The sequence below is a fragment of the Sciurus carolinensis genome, unplaced genomic scaffold (genome assembly GCF_902686445.1).
Source record: "Sciurus carolinensis unplaced genomic scaffold, mSciCar1.2, whole genome shotgun sequence".
Lineage (NCBI taxonomy): Eukaryota > Metazoa > Chordata > Mammalia > Rodentia > Sciuridae > Sciurus > Sciurus carolinensis.
The window spans coordinates 2,442,117-2,459,184 of NW_025920119.1; the positions used below are offsets into that span (position 1 = coordinate 2,442,117).

Consider the following 17,068-nt stretch of genomic DNA (forward strand, 5'->3'; position numbering starts at 1 on the left):
AAAAATTACACACCACCTAAATACTTTCCACTGCTTTATTCCAAGACCAACATTGTTTTTGGATACCTGATGTGCAAGAACTCCTTCTCTGCCTGGTGGTCCTTGTCCTGACTCCTCGTCCTGCCCTGCTCCTCTGTTCCTTTCTCCTAGCCTTCCTACCAGATCCAATGTCCCCTGAGTGCCCCCGCACCTCAGCACCCCCAGCATTCATAGGTGAATCCAAGAGCTGCCTGTTTGAAATGCAAACTTCACTGCTTTCTGAGCGTACCCAGTTGCCCTGCTGGTGCCTTGGCTGCCTACCCCTCACGTGTTTTCTTGCCTTGTGTCTTCTGCCGGGCAGGGGCATTGAAATCCAATCCGGGGATCCAGTACGAGGAGGGGTGGGGGGTGGCTTGGTCAACCAGGCATGGTGCTGTAGCCAGGAAAGCCGCCAGAGTCTAAGGATGCGTACTTAGGGCAGCCGCCTCAGGTGCGGGAGGAGGCGGTCCAGGAGGCCAGGCCAGGTGGCCTCTGGGTGGCATGTGGTGGCAAAGAGGGCATACTGAATGCTTCCTGGAGCAGGGCACCTCACGTGTCCTGTGCATGCTGAACTGAATGCCCGTGTGCTTCTCGCGCATGCGCTGGGGAGAGCGAGGGCAGCCGGGTGGAGCCAAGAGTGGCGCTCCAGCCCAACTTGGCAGTGCTGCTGGCTGGCTGACCTCCTCAGAGCAGAGCTGAATTGTGGGCCAGAGTCCACAGCCTGTTATCTTGCTTTTCCTTGTGGGGAAGACTCCCTGATGCTGGCCGCTTCTATGAAGGCAGTTCTTGTGGTGTCTCCCTGCAGGGTTATGTCACAGCTTCCACCAATGGACCTGCCCACCGTGGTTTTGGTGGGTGTGTGCCACCCAACAAAGATTGTCACCATATTTATATACGTATACACTCCTACACCCAGACATGCAACATACATACATAAATGTTATTTTGTATCCCATATATAGTATATTATTACTATATATATATCTGAGAAAAATAAAAATCTGAGAGTCTTATATTTCTCTACATGGTAACAAGTAGGCATAAGAAAACAATGATATTTATATCTAAGTTGAATACATTTATTCATGTACATAGTCATTTAAATTTAAATATAATGATCCCAATGTGAAACAAATTAGAAAAGAGAAGGTTTACTATCCACAACTGAGTCATAAATAATTGTGATATTTATAAATCAGTAATGTAACCAATTAAAGATTCAAAAGAATTGATGAAAGATAATTTTAAAAACTGAATAAGTATGAAAAGTTCAATTTATTATGAAATATTATTCAAAGTTAAAAACCTAAATCTATGTTAAATGAACAATTTGGATAAACGTAACCCCGTTAGAAAAAGAAAACTCATTTTGAAAACCAGGAAGGATTAGGAGAAGCAAAAATTCCAGTAAGAAATAGGGGAAACATTCTTGGGAAGATCTGAAGAATGAAGAATGCACCCTCTTTGATAATGTTGTCATAAGGATTTTCAGTATCAAATAAAACCACAATACAATTTATGATGCAAATGTGATCATTTCCCATACTCCTACAGATAAATGTTACCATACACAAAAGTTTAAATTTTTAAAAATTCTTGCAATTTTATCACTTTTGATACTTATTTTAATTTTATCCTACTTTTCCATTCCTAGTATTATACATTTATGTTGCACAGCTGGAGAATGTGTAGCTATTTTATATCCTTTATTTATAAATTGAATATTAAAACTGTCCAATTTTATATTAGAGTTTCAAAATTTTTTCTTACTTTACAAATTATAAATGCTGGGGCTCTCACTGTGGCTCAGTAGTAAACCACTTGCAAAGCATATGTAAGGCATGTGGTTCGATCCTCAGCAGCATATAAAAAATAAATAAATCAAATAATGGTATTGTGTCTGTCTACAATAAAAAATTAAATTATAAATATTGATTGGAGATAACAGATAATGATTTCTATTATAAAGAATCTAAAAACATTTATGTAGTTCTTCTACCAAGAAAAATAGATACATAAATACTTTTGGATTGGGTTTTCTTTTTTAAAATTTTAAAGTTAGCATACAATTCATCTAACAAAAGTCACAATGTGCACAATTCAGAGAATTTTTCTGGACTCATGATGTACAATCTTCACCATCATCAATTTAGAACATTTTCATTCACAACAAGATGAACCCCCATACACGTGGTAGTCATTCCCCATTACCCACTATTGTCAAAGTGTGAGGAAAGCCCCTAATTTCTCTATCTTGAACATTTTAAAAAATGTGTTCTAATTAGTTATACATGACAGTAGAATGCACTCCAACTGTACATGGTGCAGAGTCACAACTGTAGCGGTAATCATACATTTGTACAGGGTAATAACACCCATCTCATTCCACTGTCCTTCCCATCTCTACTCTCCCTCTCCTCCTCTCACTCCCATATGCACAATCCATAGTTCCTTCATTATTCCCTAACCCCCATTATGGATAAGCATCTGCTTATCAGTGAAAATATTCCACCTCTGGTTTCTTGCATTTGGCTTATTTCATTTAGTATGATATTCCCCAGCTTCATCTGTTTACCTGCAAATATTATAATTTCATTCTTCTTTATTATACTGGAAAATTAAAAAAAGAATCATAATATGTGATCCCTTGTTACCAGTTTCTTATATTTAGCCTGTTTTTGAGTTTCATTCATTTTATAGCATGAATCAGTACTTCATTTCTTTTTAGAGCTGAATAATACTCCATTGTGTGCATATGCTGTATTTGTTTATCCATTTATCAGCTGATGGAAATTTGGATTTTTTTCAACTTTTTTGATAATTACAAAGACGTTTGAAAATATTCATATACACATTTTTGTATGGACACATCTTTATCAGTTCTTTTGGACATATACGCAAACGTGGGACTGCTGGGTCATGACAGCTGGGTCAGTTACTACACCATTTTAAATTCTTAATAGCAAAGTGTGAGCACTTTAATTTATCTACAATTTTTGGCAATAATTATTATTTTTATTTTTCTTTTTTATTTATTTATTTATTTATTTTTTGTGGTGCTGGGGATTGAATCCAGGGCCTTGTGCTTATGAGGCAAGCACTCTACCAACTGAGCTATCTCCCCAGCCCTATTTTTCATTTTTTAGTATAGCAATTCTAAAGGAAGGCGTGTCATCTAGTGAAGTGGTATCTTTCTGTAGTTATAATTTGCATTTCCCTAATGATTAGTGAGCATCTTTTCATGTGCTTATTGATCATTTGTATCTCTCCTTTAGAGAAATGTCTATTAAAATTCTTTGCCCACATTTTAGTAGTTTATGTTTATTGAATTGAAAGGCTACTTTATATATTCTGGATAATAGACACTTACCAGATACATGATTAGAAATTTTTTCTCTTTTTCTGTGTGTTGTCTTTTCACTATCTGAATAGAGTCCTTTGGTGCCCACCCCCCCAAAAAATGGTACACTTTTGATGAAGTCCACGTTTCTTTCTCTTTGTCACATGTATTTTAAATGTCATATCTAAGAAACTTAAAGAAAATGTGGTAAAAATGAGAAAAATTGATGAGTCTTAGTAGAGGATAAACATATTCTTATGGTTTTTCTGTAAATCTGCTCCTTGTACAGTCTAATATTTGGGAATGGTATTGATGTCTCAATCATGGGATTTGAAAGAGCTCAGTTAGGACACTTGGAGTAGTTTTCTAGGTAGTTCAAGGCTGACTGAAAACTTGCTGCCACTGTCCAGTTGTGTGACCCACAGGCAGGTTACTCACCCTCCCTCATCCCTACTTTCTTCATCTGCAATTTTAGACAGCACTGACTGCCTGGTATGGTGTGGGATGAGGGTCAAGGGGTGAAGATGGAATAAGATGCCCATGGCAGCTGAGCCTGGGGCAGGCAATCTTTCAGCCAAGAGATAATGGATGTGTTATGCAAGTAGATATCTGGAAAGGCCCCTCAACATCCAGATGTCCTGAGTATAAGGGGGGCTACCATGTATGAAGTTACTTTCTGTCACTCTGGGGTCCCTAGCCAGAACCTTACTCCTGAGAAATACCTGGCCTGCTGCATGAGCTGACCAAGGCAGGTATCCTTGTCCATAGGCACCAGCTGTCCTTCCTGATGTCCTGATTCCCACCCCCATAGCCAAGGTTGTGTGAAGGGCTGTGTGGGAACTATTAAGTAATTAGCTAAACTTTCTGTGGGCTTTCCCTCTCTCTCCCTGGCCACCCCCCCTGGACTTCCTGGCTGATGTCTGTGATTGCATCTGGAATCTTTAATTACTGGAATCCCACTGTCTCTTTTCAACTTCCCACCCTCCCTGTCCCTTCTGCTGATGGAAGACAGGAAGAGAAAGATGGATGGTCTCAGTGACTGTGACCCCAGCACCACCAAGCATATGCGCTCGGCACCCACACACACCCACACACCACTTACACCCCACCCCATCTCCCCCTTGTCTCCTTAATCCTCTCCTCTCTACTTGGTCATCTTTCTCTGTCATTGTGCCTCTGGATGCCTCTCACCCTCTTCCTCTCTTGTTCTTTTACATTTTTATGTCTCTGTCCAACTGTTCCCACTATTTCTCTGCCTTTTTCACTTTAAAGGCAGTTTTTCCAATTTTTTCACTTGTTCAAGACAGCTTTCCCTCCATAGCACATTAGGATTTGGGGATGACTCACCAGAGTGCAGATATGAAGTTGAGATACATGGGAAGGTATGTGCCCTTCCTAAATTCTCCGGACATCAGTGTCATCCTCTCTACAATAGGCATATCACTAGGACCATGGAAGTTTATTGGGAGAGACACAGGCATAGTCCAGCTCTCCATAAAACCTCTGGCATCTACACTTGTGTCTACAAACCCCACTCCTGCATTTCTCCAGTCTCACCTCCTTTGACCCTGTTTTTTACATGGGCTTCAGACTGCTGTTATTCTCAGTACAAGAAATGCACCCAACTCCAGGACTTTGTCCTTGTCTATCTTTCCCTAAGGTGTGGGCTTCACTTTGCGACGTGCTCTTGAAGGACAAAATGTAGCAGAAAAGGGCCATGTGTTACCTCTAATAGGAAGCAGGCTGCCATGCCTTAAGGATGCCTAAGCAGCCTTCCATAGGTCGAAACAAGGTCTCCTGCCAACAGACAGCATGAACTCGCCAGCAGGTGTATTTGTGAGCCCCCTAGGAGGCAGACCCATTAGTCCCACAGCATCAGTTGCCTTTGTGACTGCCACCTCACAGGAGATCCTCAGCCAGAGCAACACTGTTGGATTCTCAGCCCCCACGAATGGTGTTACCATGTTTTAAATGCTCCACTGAGAGCCATTAGGATGTCTTAGATAAATGGCTGGTTCCAGGTTTAGAAAAAGGAAAATCCAAGATGAGCCTGGAATGTTCTATGCTGAAGTAGATAAACAAGGCCCTCTGGCCTTCACAGAGCCCACCTTCTGGGGAGGCAGGAGGGAACTGTGAAGACGCTTCTCCACTATGACTCGGACTCTCTGCCGTCCACCTCTGCCCTGTCCCTTCTTTAGCCCAGGTCCTCGCAGGGTTCCCTGCTTTCAGAAGGCCTCCCTGCCACGGGCATTGTTGGGCCCTCCTGGCTGCTCTACAGCAGCAATGGAACTAGAGTCAGCATGACGCTCCTTCCCCTCCAGCCCCCTGCAGCTGGGCCCTGCAGTTCAGCTGGGCTCTTAACACCAGCAACACCAGCAGAACTCAAGACTTAAGAGACACAACTTAAAATAAACCAAAAAAGGAGGTACCTAAGTATAAAGCTACCAAATTGTGTTCATGAGCAATCAGGGAAAGTTCTTTCATGAACAAATGGGAGAAATACGGTGTTCACAGAGTCAGAGACTCATTGTTAAGACATCAGTTCTTTCCAATTTGATCTACAAATTAAACACAATCTCAATGAAAACCTCTGCAAGGTGTTCTGTAGATATTGACAAGCTGATTCTAAAATACATATGGAAAAGCAAAGATAACAGTCCAGACAATTCTCAAAAAGACCTCCCAACGGCAAGACTCACCACCACCATGTAGTAACCAGAATAGCGTGGTATTGGCACAAAGATGAACACACAGGTCAATGGACCACGAGAGTCCAGAAAGAACCCTCAAAATTCAGCCAACTGATATGTACAACTGGCAACATCAATGGAGGAAGGAGAGGTATTGTTTTAAGTTGCCTGAAATATTGGACATCTCTACAAATAAACACTAACATATACTTCACACTTTATTCAAAATTTAACTCATAACAGATCACATGCCTAAACAAAATGAAAATCTGAAAAACTTGTAGAAGAAAAATGGATGGCCTCTGGGTTTGGTGATGTGTGTGTGGACATGACACCCAAAGCACAATCCATCAAAGAAGAGCCCATGACAGGCTGCACTTCAGCATCAGCTTCTCTTCTATTAGAAACACAGCTGAGAGAATGAAAATTCAGCCACACACCTGGTAGGGAACATTTTCAAATCAGATCTCTTGTGAACAAGTTCTGAGATATTAGGAGAATACTTAAAACTGAACAACGAGGAGACAGTCTATGAAAAATGGAGACCATATGATGGGATATATCACCCAAGAAGGCAATCAGTAGCAGAGAAGCTATAATGAGGTACTCAACCTCATCACTAAGGAAATGCAAATTTAAACCACACTTGCATCAGCGAGAATAGTTAAAATAAAAGCAGATGGATGTAATTTTGAAAACCAGCACAACAACTGCTGGCAAGGGTGTAGAGAAAGAGAAGTTGCCTCTCATTGCTGGAGGGAAGTTACACAGCCACTTGCTGAAAGAGTTGGCAGATCCTTATGAAGTTAAACCCAACACACCAGTAACCCTGTGTTCTCACAGAACAAAATGATTCTCATGTGAATTGATAGTCACTCTACCCCAGTGTTCACAGCAGTAATAAAGAGGAAAAAATGTGATGCATGCTACAAATGGGTAAATTGTGAGTTCATTTATCTGAGTGAAAGAAACTAGTCTCCAAAGTACAGCACTGTAAGCTTCTGTCCTGTGACATTTGGGAAAGGGCAGGTCTGCAGGGGTGCCAGCAGCTCAGCAGCCACCATCTGACAGAATGCATCCCACAAGCCTTGGGGGTCTTCCTCCAGTGGTCCTGTGCCATACCACACTGCTATCACTCTTTCCTTGGGTGTGGCAGCTCAGTCACAGGCACCGACCCTGCCACCTCTGTGGGGATCACCAACTGTTTTCTGGGGAAACTCTCCACCACCTGCATCTTCACAGGCACCCTTGGCCACCCTGGGGGGCACTGGCAGGGTGTGGGGATCTGCAGGAGGGTAGAAGATTCAATGTTGATCCAAAACCAACAGCTCATTAGATGTGTGCAAAAGTGGAAGGTGGAGAACGATGGTTCCTGCTTAACCAAGGTCACCGTGCTGGGGAGGCCAGGCTCAGGAGGCCATGCTGGGCCCGAATCTGCTCACCTTGGATGCTGGTGACCCCACCTCTGCACTTCGTTCTGACAGCCTGTTACCATTTTTCTGGTTTCCGTGTCTCAATCTGCTGCACACCTGCAAAATGTATACCCCTGGTCCCACAGCAACAGACATCCAGGGGGCCTTTGGAGCATAAGGACCAGGCCACAAATGGAGGGACTCACAGCAGCTGCACTGTCACCTGGAAGCACCTGGAAGGCAGGATACGGGGAGGCCCTCTGGTCACCCAGAGCAAGTATGCAGTCCAGTCCTCTGGTCTGATTTCTCAGCTGAATGCTGGCGGCTGGCTTATACTCCAGTGAGACTCCATTGTGTCTCATGAGCCATGATTTCTTCTTTCAAGCCTGGGTACTTGACCAAGAGTGAAACTCACGCAGTTTTCAGCAGGTCTGTTTGCTAAGCTCCTCTCTGGGGAAGCATGGAGAAGGAGATAGGCAATAACGGATCCTAGATAATCCCAATAATCACTCAGAGAACAAAACAAATTTAGTATATGATGGCAGAAATGAAGTTCAGAGCATTGGACAACAAAGTAGTAGAAGGTAGAGCAAAACCTCAAAGAAATAGATTTATTTTTCTATAGAAAATAATAGAGGTCAATATTCTAATAACAGCAATTCTAGAAGGAGGTTAGAGAAAACATAGAAGAAGAAATAATCATTAATTTCAGAAACTTTCTAGGACATGAGTTTTCAGACTGAAGAAGTCAAGTGCCCAGGAAAGGGATGATTGTAGATCCACAACAGTACACTGCACTGTGGAGTCCAGAACATGACAGGAAAGAAGCAAGGTCACATACAGAGGACCAGAGAACCAGAGCTTTCTGCACAGCAACCCAGGAAATTGGAGGACTTCACATCCTGGATGCAAGTGTTTCCTGTTGGACTTCTATATCTATCCAAAATAGCAAACAAAAATGAGGCAAAATCAGGATTATTTTCAGATATACCAGATTCTTCAAAAAATTTACCTCAAATGTATACCTTATCAGAAAACTACTGCAGGGAGCCCTCCAAAAAAAGGAAGGGGTGAGTGAGGAAAGAGGGAAAATGCAGCCCAGGAAATAAGAGAGAGGCAAAGAAATCCTCAGACCATGATGATGGGTGAGGCCAGGAGGCTCTCCAACCCCCAAAAGGTTCTGGAGAGATGCCTGGAGTTGACCTGTAATTCAGAGCACTAGAAAAATATAGAAGGGTCGGGTTGTAATTAGTTGTAAGTACATAGAAAAAGAAGGAATATGAGGACAACTGTGAACTCCGGGAGCCCTGGGCAGCAAAGGGAAAGCAGTTATGGCATGGTACACAGTGTCCGTGCACAACACCCACGTAGGTCCAACTGGTAGAAGGAACTTCAGAGAGTCAGCACCACCATGTCAGGAGGACATGTATACCAAGAGCATGTAGGTTCACATCTTCATGAAGGCATTCAGCAAGTCAGGGCTAAGGGAAAACTCTAAGAAGGAACAATCTAGACACTTTATTTAGAGACATGGAGATAAATACCTAAAGAATAAGAAGTTGAAAATGATCGTGTCTAAGGAGGGTAAATGGGAGCAAGGGAGTCAGGGAGACCTGTGCTTGGCACAAGTGCTGGAGGAGAGTGAATTCACTCTTGAATTATAGGCACACTAAATATTTTATGAGAATTGGAAGTATAGAATTAATTGGAGTTTACCAAGAAAGTGAGAGAGGGATGCCACTCAAGACAGCAAGAAGGAGCAATGTGGTATGGACAGGGGTTTTTATGGGAGTGGGAGTGTGTGTGTGTGGAGGTGAGAAGAGGCAGTGAGGGATGGGACTGTGGGGCTGGACAGAGGCCCTCCAGAGGATCTTGGATTCTTTTCTCAAGAATCTGGACCCCATCCACTAAGACTGGGAAAGTGATTGCACATGGAACCACAGTGCCATCTTAGTTACCAGGGCTGTCCTGCTGGTAGTATGGTGCAGGCAATAAAGACAAGAATCAAGGTAGGTGGGAAGCTGAAGGATTTAGTTCTTGGCAGAGAAGACCGTTGGAGTAGATATTGGGAGTAGTATACATTGAAATTGATGTCCATCTTGATTGAGAGTTTGACTGGGTATGAAAATCACAACTGGAAATTGGGTACAGAAAAAGCAAGAGAAAAGTGGGCCTAATGCAGTCAGACAATCAGCTATATGAGGGCAGGGCTGCACCCCTCCTGATCCAACTGCGCCTCCTGCAGCTGCACCGGGGACTTACACAGAGAAGGAGCCAGGGAACGCAGAAGGGCTTTGCCTCCTCCCTGTTCTCCACTCTCCAGATGCCAGAAGGGAGACATCCTGGTGCCGCTGGGAGCCAGCTCATGAGGATGGCAGAGCATGAGATGGAAAGGACTTGGGTACTGCCCATCAGGCCTGTCACAGTGCACCAGCTGCCCCTGGAGAAGCACCCACACCCCAACCCAAGGAGGCTTCCCAGGAGAAACCATCCTTCCAATTAGAGAACGGGGCTTATGGACAAGGCCAGAGCCTCAGTCCATTTCCTTCTCCATCCACATGTCCCCAGAGGCAGCCAGCACAATGGATCACCCACAGCACATCAGCTCCCACCCAGCTCCAAGCACCTGAGTCCCTCTTCTTCAAGCAGGACATTCCTGTACTGCTGACACAGCCCACACATCTGTCTCTGGCCACAACCACACCCACACGCTCACAAGGCAGGGCCAGGTCCTGACCTCCTCTGCCCTTGAAGCCCAGGCTTGCTCCAGGGCCTGTCTGTCCTCAGCTCACCCACTGGGCTCCTCTCAATCTTTAGGGTGGGTCAGGCACAGCCTTGGCTCAAAATGCAAGTACACTTCTGGAAAAGGCCAACCTAAGAGAGGCCTTTCTATGCCAATGAGTGTGTTCAGATGCATCTTCAAACATGCACAGACTTATTTACATTTTAATATCATGGAGCTGACTGAGCAGAACAAATCAACGGCTCTGTTAGGGCCTCAACTACTGAGGCCCCCTCTCCCTTGGCCTCCCAGGCCTGGTGGGGAAGGCTTTCCCAGCTTCTGCTGAGCACCACTGAGCCTCCATGCCCTTTGCCAGCTGAGAGTCTGACCAATGATTCATGGGCTTGAGAGGCCTGAATGCTTCTGAGTGCACAGGCAACTCCGAGGGTGTCTGCACTGGACACTGTCCACAACAGCGGGCAGTGCGTCCTTTGCTGTCAGCTCTGCATGGTGGAGGCAGCCTGTTGTGCTGTTTTCCCTGAGCTCCATGGTCTCTGTCTTCTGCAAGAGGACTCCAGGCTGGAACGTTGGTAGCCCCTCCTCAGTTACCTGGTGCCTGAGACATGTGCTGACAAGCCTCTCATGCTGTCACAGGGCTGTGGAGGAGCTGGTGGTAGAGAAACCACCGGAAGGTCCAGACATCACCGCACCATGGAGCGCCAGTAGCTCAGGCCTCCATGGCATCACCCCCACTCAGATTCTCCACACCCCTGCCAGTCAGGTGTCACTACAGAACAACTCACCCACAAACCAGGCACATAAGGATTTAATATTTCACTGGGCTGGCTGGCGAGTCCCTGCTGTCCTGTCTGAGCTCCTGTGCAGCCCCTCTTCCTGAGTCTGGAGGCCACTGCCTGGTGCCAGCTGTCAGCTGAGCTGCTTTGTCATTCTCCACGTGGTGATCAGCCCCCAGCAGCCAGTCTAGCTTTGGAGCAGTGCCCTAGGGCCACACACCCAGGGCACAGAGACAGTGATGTGGAGCCTCTTGGGGCACAGCCAGGAGCTGAAATGTCACGGCCTGAGAGTCAGTTGGTCAAAGGAGGCCAAGTCCAGCCAACATGCAGAGGCAGGACAGACCCTGCCTCTCAAAAGCCAGACCTGGCTTTACAAAGGGACAGTCAGCCCCAGGGATGAATGCAGCTCCGTCACCTCTCTGATCTCTGATCAAGTTCACACCTCCCTGAGGCCCAACCACGCTCCAAGGGGAGAGTGGATCTGTGACACAGAGGCAGAGGACCTTCCAGAGTGGCTGACAGCAACCCAGGAGCAGGGCCTTGGGAAGCCAGAGCACTACGGGCATAGAGGACATTCCTCCTGGGCCCAGGACGTGGTGGGGCTGGGCTAGGACCACACTGTGTGCATTTGCACAGGGAAGAGGAACCTTGTGGAGGGGCCTGTAGACATGGGAGCGAGAAGGCAGCAAGGTGCGTGCGCTCCAGGAGCAGGGAGAGCCTGCCTGGGGCTCTGTGTTCAGTGACTGACAGGCCTCACGGGGCCCCGCCATCCCCACCACCCAGACACTGTGCTTTGGGAGGGTGGAAATTCAGCACAGGACCTGGGGCACTCTCAGAGCCACCAAGGACACAGAGAGGAGAGAGTGCTGGCCACTTGGGGGTCAGATGCCCTGTGGGCAGTGGAGAGGCCCCTGCTGAGCCCAGGGAGCTTCCCCTGCCCTCCAGCCCTTCTCTTCACAGAGGTCTGTGGGCAGAGCTCTTCTTCCTCCACTGGCTGGAGTACCTCCTCTGATCCAGTCCTCTGGTTGCTCCATCAGACACCACTGGAATGGAAGCCTGATCCCAGGTTTGCCTCTGGATCCCTCTAGCAATGCAAGGTGGATCCCCAGAGGGCACTGCAGCGTGGCATGTCAGGAAGTTCAGGCTCCACCAGAGGGCCAGATCCAGGGCTCAGGAGGGAGTCCAGTACAGGTCACGCCTTCACACTCCCACTTCCACTGGGCTGGCCTCAAGCTGCCATCTTTTACTCTCCCAAGGAAGTTGCCTCCCATCTCTTCTCTTGGGCTACAGCCTCCTCGTGTCCCTTCATCTGCTGCACAGCAGCCCTAGCTGCCTCCTCCAAGAGGAGGACCTGACCATGGACACTTGCCCTCCAGCTGTAATGGTTTCCCCCTCAAAGGACATGCAGCATACACGCAAGTGCGGACCCCAGGAAGCGACTGCCATGTGGCTTTGGGAACTGAGAGTGATGCCATGCCTGTGACGGTGGGGGCTGTCCAGGTGTGGAGACGTCCCAGCTTACACTGTCACAGTGACGGCCATGTCCTGTGCCTTTCCCTCCTCTGCTGGCCTCTACAAAAGGAAACTCATCTCGGCTCCTCACAGCCTGAGGCAAAGCTCGAATGCTCAGGCTGAGTCCTGAGCAGCTGGGAGCAAGGGCCAGGGGAGAGGCAGGCTGAGTGGAGGCTGCAGGGCCTGGCTGGGGAGGGCTGGTGGTGGGTGTGCAGGTGCAGCCAGGGGCTGAGCCATGCTCTGGGACCAGGGCAGAGCTGTGGACCACAGCTGCCCACGACCAGGAGACAGCCAGGCTGGGGCACACGGGCCAGCAGAGCAAAGGAGCTAACAGTGGGTCAGGAACAAACTCCCTTTGAAAAACAGGCTGCCTCTGAGGGTCAAGATGACTAGGCCTAGGACGGGACCTTGTAGGGGCAAGAGGACTGCAGGAAACAGCTACGTGACCATAGAGACAATGAGGAGACTGGGTGTGGGGTCAGAGCTGCCTCTCCGTCCTGAGCCAGCAAGGCCATGATCGCTGTTGCCCTTTTCTCTGCTAAAACCAAGGGGCATTCTGGATGCACATGGCCACCTTATTTCAGAGAGTTTATTCTCTTGTACCAGCTTAAAAATTCTGCCTGCATAATAAGTAGTAAAGGAGAGAAAAACAGAAAAGTGGTTAGGCTGTGGCCCACAGGAGACATCCCTCCTTGGGCGACGGGATCGCTGTGAGGGCTGAGGAGGTAGTGGAGGCTGGGAAGCACCTGGCTCCTCCCGTCCTTGCAGTCACTGCTGACCAAGCTGAGGAGGAAGCACTCAGAAGGGACTGACCCAGCGTGAATAATGATGGGGGCTGGCATACAGCAGAGCACTGAGGTCTGGAATACTTCCAGTGCCCTGGGAAGACCCTCAAGAGCCCTCCCCTGCCACCTGCCACCTGCTGACCTGGGACCTTCTCAGAAGCAGATTCTCCTGGTCTCTTACTGCACCCTTCCCAGGCTTCCTGACCCAACAGTGGACTGGCCAGCAGTAGAAGATGGTGGGCAGAGCCTAGGCTACAGTGGCTGAGTGGTTTTAGGAAAGGGAAGAGGGACAGATGCCTTTCCAATGTATCCAGGAATGTACTTAGAGAGCAGCAGGCCAGCCTCACACCTGCCACAGATCCAGCCCTTTGGACACCTTCTAGGGACAGCGTGTAACACCCGTCCACAGACCCCATGGCAGGTGGCAAGGGCACTGCTGGCTACCCTTCCTGACTAGGATCTGCAGTGAGAGGAGAACCCAGCAGAGGTGGCGGAGCTACACAGCCACACAGGCAAAGGGCCAGGTCTCATCAGGTGTGAAGAACAGGGTTCTGAGGAACAGCACCCTCTGTGCTGTGGAAGGCTCTGTGGAAGGCTGAAGAATACTGAAAGCATTTTGTTCACATTTTTAGTGAGAATGCTCAGAACACAAGCTGCAGGGAACCAAGAGAGGGGATGGGGTAAAGAGGAAGACTGTCCAGAAGGCACCTGGGTAAGGACTGACAGGGAACAGGAAGATGAGACACGGGAGGGTTCAGAGAAACCACAAAGCAAGCTGGGGACTGAGGTCTTCACGGAAGCAAGCAGAGCCCACTGGTAGTAGGAAAGCTCACTGCAGACCTGGGATCTCTTCCTGGAGCCCACTGAAGGCCAGAGCAATTCAGAGAGAAGCTCTGTTAGATGCATGAAGAGCAGAAAGTGCAGAGAGCTCCCACAGCGACCAGAAGCCCTGCAGACTCACGCAGCATGGGGAGGCTCCCCAGCAGGTGCTGGAGCATTCAGGGTAAACTGCACATCAGCCAAAACGGAGGGACATGAACCAAAGCCTGAGATGTGTGGAACCAGCTCTGAGGAGATTAGTGTGGGTGCAGCCTTTGGTGCAGGACCCTGTGCCAGACACGAAGCATTCAGAAAGACAGCAAGGCCTTTCTAAACAGGCATGAAGTGTCACCACGAACCCATGGAACTTGAGTGGGGGGGGACACAGCAGGGGCACTCCTGGCATAGATGTGCAACCGTACATGCAGTTTCACCACTGACGGAAAAGTTCCCCCAACGCTGAGGAACCCCCACTGGTCACTGGTTCTTTACTGCTGTAAAGCCCCAGACCTCACTTGACATGTTCTAGAGCATTTCCGGCAAGGGAGGACGGTCCTCTCTGGTCTTGCACAGTGAGAGCTAGTCCTGATGTTGGCAGAGAACTCCAACAGAACTCAGATCTTAGAAACACCAAGTAGGGCCACCAATGAAACTAGACTTCAAATTTACACATTTCAAGTCCTAGGGTGAAAATACAAATGCATTTAGAGATAGAGAAAGGCCAGAAGAATGTCAAGGAGTACTAGTGAGCCATGGCTGGAAAGTCCAGTGGAGATGGACAGAAACCAAACTTTACCAGGGCTGGGTAAAGGCAGTGGCACAGGCCTGCAATCCCAGCAACTTGGGATGCTGAGACAAGAGGATTACAAGTTCAGGGAGACCCTGCCTCAAAATCAAAGGGCTGGGGATGTGGCTCAGTGGTAGAGCACCCCTGGGTTCAATCCTGGTACCCCAAACCACCAAACTTCACAAGGGACCTGTGTCCCATATGGAGAATCAGTGGCCAGTGCTTCCCTAGCTTTGTGGGCACCTTATGAAGAGCAAAGTCAGCATGTGAACCTCATCTGGAACCCGAGGATTTGGAAAGAAGAGGCACAACTCTTGTTATTTTCAACAGGAAGGTTTTCTCTTCTGACCCTCTCTCAAACAGAAAATCACAAAGAGCCAAGAAATGTGAACTATGGTGTCAAGATAGATGGTCAACAGCAAAATAAAACTATTATGAATATAATGAATTTCTATACATCAATAATTAAAAAGCTGTTCGGAATAACCATATGACATAAAAATAAAAGTCAATAAACATGATGAAAAATACCCTTTATCCAGCAATATGTTTACTGAGGAAACAAATGAAATAAAAGCACTTTCTATTCCTAGATGAACAATTTGGCATATACTGTAAGGATGTCAGTTCACCCAAATTGACTAGCAAACCAAATGAAATTCACTCACACACACAAAAAAATCGTCCTGCCTAGTTTTGTGAACTTCACTAATGTATATAAAGCGGGATGTGGAAGTTCACATGGGTAAGGAAACAGGAAGGCTGATTCAGTGCCAGAGACAAGGCAGAGTTCAACAGAGCAGGCAAAGATAGAACAGAACCAGATTGTGCAGCCCTTTAGTGTAAGGCCACTTGCACCTTAAATCAGTGGAGACAGACTGAACCATAATAACTGCTCAACTGTAAACAGATAAATACATTGGACACGTAGTACACCACATATCTATGTGGACTCCAGATGAATTACTACAACAGCAAAGTCATAAGAAACTAAGAAAATAATATTTTATACATACGTATCTGGTGTGGAGATGGATTTCTGTAAACATGATATCAACACAGAAACTAAGGAAAAATTTGATGGATTTGGCAACCTAAAATTTTCATACCATTTTCATGTTAAAAAATAGAAGAAAATGATAAATTGGGGAAAATACTTAAAACATGCAGTGTCCAAAGGCTGTTAATTTTCTCAATATGTAAAGAGTACTTACAAATCAATAGAAAAAAGGTATCTCCATGGAAGAAAGGACTATGGATACGAATAGGCAATTCAGAAAAGACTAAGCAGCATATGAGAACCATTCAACCTCACCAGCCGCGAAGAGAACACAACCTAAAGCAGGTGCCATTCTTTAAATGGTCAAAAAAGCAAATTTTCAAAAATAAAACAAAACAAAAAAAAACCACTTAGGTTGTCGGCTGTTGCTAAGAATTAAGAATCATTTCCATACCTCTTTGATGAGTGTGTCCTTTTGTGTGAAATCTCAGAAGAGCAGATATTTCATGTCTCAGGCGTGTCCTAGACATTTACCTCCTTTGGATCAGCAGTTATAACTATTATAACTCCTGACTTTTCTCCTGAGGAAACAATCAAACAGACACACACTAAGATTTGGACCACCAAGAATGCGAATTCTAAGTTTTAATATCAAACCTGGAGAAAACAATGGAGTGTTCATCAAGACAGTGGTTTTAAGTGAGTCAATTTAAAAGTAGTGACTACATTTACATAAAGGGCCTCTGTATAAATCCAAAGTCCCTGTACTCAAGCATCTAATGACATGGGGACATGCTCATGGCATAATGCTAAGTGAAAAAGGCAGGACTCAAATTCACAGACGTTGTGATCTCCATGTAATCTTATAAAAATGGACTTTGTCTTAGAGCCACCCTGCACTTCCTCTTCCAATTGAAGAAGCCATGTCTAACATAGTGAACAAAGAACATAACGGAAGCTGCACAGAAGCATCCAGACTAGGACAGTCTTAGAGGTGGCTTGGCTTGAGAGCCAAGTGCAGTGGAAGCTTTCCCCCCCAGCTGACCTTGCAGGCATGGTGCTGGGCACCTGGGCCTTCACCACCTGTCTGTTCAGCTATATCTGCTAAAACTCACTCCTCAGAATGAGGCCTGAGATCCTGCCTAGCAAAGCAGCACACAGAGGGTGGTCAGCAAGTGTCAGGGGGGAT

At 46.6% G+C, this 17,068-nt stretch overlaps 1 long non-coding RNA gene across 1 annotated transcript; it reads right to left on the reverse strand.

Annotated features, from left to right (window-relative positions):
- Positions 1 to 6,368: 6,368 nt before the first annotated feature.
- Positions 6,369 to 16,452, reverse strand: LOC124973657 (uncharacterized). Its single transcript, XR_007106696.1, has 3 exons — positions 16,334 to 16,452; positions 15,896 to 15,899; positions 6,369 to 8,396 (listed from the first exon to the last, which is right to left on the reverse strand). It is a non-coding gene; the product is annotated as an uncharacterized LOC124973657 (long non-coding RNA).
- Positions 16,453 to 17,068: the final 616 nt, after the last annotated feature.